This window comes from Pongo pygmaeus, chromosome 8 (genome assembly GCF_028885625.2).
Source record: "Pongo pygmaeus isolate AG05252 chromosome 8, NHGRI_mPonPyg2-v2.0_pri, whole genome shotgun sequence".
Lineage (NCBI taxonomy): Eukaryota > Metazoa > Chordata > Mammalia > Primates > Hominidae > Pongo > Pongo pygmaeus.
In genome coordinates this window covers 50,017,574-50,020,136 of record NC_072381.2, presented here as the reverse complement: position 1 = coordinate 50,020,136, position 2,563 = coordinate 50,017,574, and the positions used below count along the sequence as shown (strand labels likewise).

Here is a 2,563-nt window from a genome sequence, read left to right as displayed (position 1 = left end):
CATCCGTTTTCAAAGAATAATCCCAGATACTTAATTCATTAAAGCAAATTTTCTACCATCAGCAGTGAGCTTTTTAAATGATTATTAAGTGTTCACCTGAAGATTATCAATGCTATATGAAGTGTAAATTTGTTTTGAAGATTTGTGTCCATTTTATAACAAGATACAATTTGCACTGAAGAGTTTTTAAAAAGATAACCTACACACATACAGTTAATTTGCCTCAAACAACTTCTTAGAAATACAGTATAAACATTTAAGAACCATGACAAAGTTGTGGTTCAAACTTCAACACAGATTTTCTAGAAACCCAGTACAAAGATTACTGGCTCAAGACCATATCCCAAAGTGACATCAGCAGGAGATTTGATTGTAAGACTCTACCTTTTAAAAAAAGAGCACACTTGGTTATACATGGCTTTTAAACTTGAGCTGCAGTTATGCTACAAATCCCCCCACCCTCCCAATCTAAAATCAGTCATGTGGAGATATGTACATTCTCTGAGCATTGTTTAAGAGTCCTTGGTTTTCCAGCTTTGATGGAGATCTAGAAGGCATTCAGAAGTCCGTGTGCTTACATTCAGAGCAGGATGAACTTTACAAATTCCACTTTCCTCCATTAGTGACAGGCCACAGATCCCAAAGTATGCATGCAAAGCACCTGGATGACTGGCCACTTGGCAAATCCCCCTACGAGGCGATCTTGAGTTGATAAGATGGAATTTCTGTTTTTCTCAAACTTAGTGTATTGGAAAATTTTTAGAAGCTTTAGAGTTGCTCCCACCCAAAAAGAATAACAGGTGTCTACAGGCTTATTAGGTCTTCCATGATAACTATTTTGTTGCCTCATTATACACCACCCCTTTATCCTGTTCAATTCTTTTTCTGAAAAAACTTCTTCTAGTTTACCCATCAGACATAGTGAGGCAAGGCACAAAAAGTAGATCCTCCATAAGATTCAAGTCCAGCTCCCTGTGCCAGTCCATTGCCGTAGGACATATTTCTTTTAATATAGGAGATGGCTTTTTTCATATCCGTGCCTGACCGGTTGTTGAGCATATAGCAAATACAGGAAGTACAGTACAAAAATCACATGTCATTTTCACTGCCTTCAGGTACTGCACAAAAACTCCCATCTTCCAGCTGAAGGGCTCTCAAGCCTGCTAAGCAAGCTTCTTTGTTTACCCAGCTTAAGTCGTCTCCAAGAACAACTAAGCATGAAAGGCCAGTGTAAGTCATTGCAATGTGGCCACTATCATAAGGATGAGCTGTTCCAGGAGCCTTTGATGGATTGAGTGGAATACCCAGGTTTGAAGAGCCTCGGAAACCACAGCGATTTAGATTTGATCTGTCTTCTGTGGGAAGGACCTCCTTGTCTCGAGTGAAGAATAGCGCTCCTGCAAAACCTCGAGGCAGCGCTGGAAAAATCGCACGTGCAGATCCCGCAAGAAATCCAGCCACTCTCCCTGGCCGCTCCCTGCTAGCCTCTCATCCTCAGTGGCCACCATGCTGCTCCGGAAGCGACGTCCGCCTCGACCTAGATGATGTTATTAAGAGATGGAGTCAGTTTAGATAGAGAAAAAACGTACACCTGAGTCCCGAACCCTTTTTACCCCAAGGTTTAGAGATTAGACAGGAGGAAGTACCTGCAAAGGAGATTAAGAAACTAGGTAGAAGGAAAACCTGGAGAGTGTTGTCAACTGAAAATACAATGAGGATATTTTTGTCAATCAGGAGAGAGTCATCAACTGTGTGAAATGCTGCTGCTACTTGGGAGGCTGAGGTGGAAGGACCATTTGAATCCAGCAGGTTGAAGCTGCAGTGAGCCACTGCCCTCCAGCCTGAGTGACAGAGCAAGATCTTGCCTCCAAAAAGAAAAAAAAATGTTGCTGATAATTCAAGCAACAAGAGTATGGAAAATTGACCATTTGATTTAGTGATTTGGTCATTGACAGTGTGGTTTCAGGAATGTGGTAGCCATAAGACACTGATTAGATAGGGCTCAAGTGTGAATAAGAGCAGAGAAATATAAAAAAAAAAGTAGATTTGGGAGGCTGAGGCGGGCAGATCGCGAGGTCAGGAGATCGAGACCATCCTGGCTAACACTGTGAAACCCCGTCTCTACTAAAAATACAAAAAATTAGCCGGGCGAGGTGGCGGACACCTGTAGTCCCAGCTACTCGGGAGGCTGAGGCAGGAAAATGGTGTCAACCCGAGAGGCAGAGCTTGCAGTGAGCCGAGATCGCGCCACTGCACTCCAGCCTGGTCGACAGAGCCAGACTCTGTCTCAAAAAAAAAAAAAAAATAGAGAACTTTAAAAAGTGTTATAAATGGGGCCAGGCATTGTGGCTTACACATGTATTCCCAGCACTTTGTGAGACCGAGGCTGGTGGATCACTAGGTCAGGAGTTCAAGACCAGTCTGGCCAAGATGGTGAAACCCTGTCTCTACTAAAAATACAAAAAAAAAAAAAAAAAATTAGCCGAGTGTGGTGGTGGGCGCCTGTAATCTCAGCTAGCCAGCTACTCAGGAGGCTGAGGCAGAAAATTGCTTGGAGCTGGGA

The 2,563-nt window shown here is 43.0% G+C and overlaps 1 pseudogene; it reads right to left on the bottom strand.

The window, feature by feature from the left end:
- Window positions 1-227: 227 nt before the first annotated feature.
- Window positions 228-1,508, bottom strand: LOC129006838 (geranylgeranyl transferase type-1 subunit beta-like; annotated as a pseudogene).
- Window positions 1,509-2,563: the final 1,055 nt, after the last annotated feature.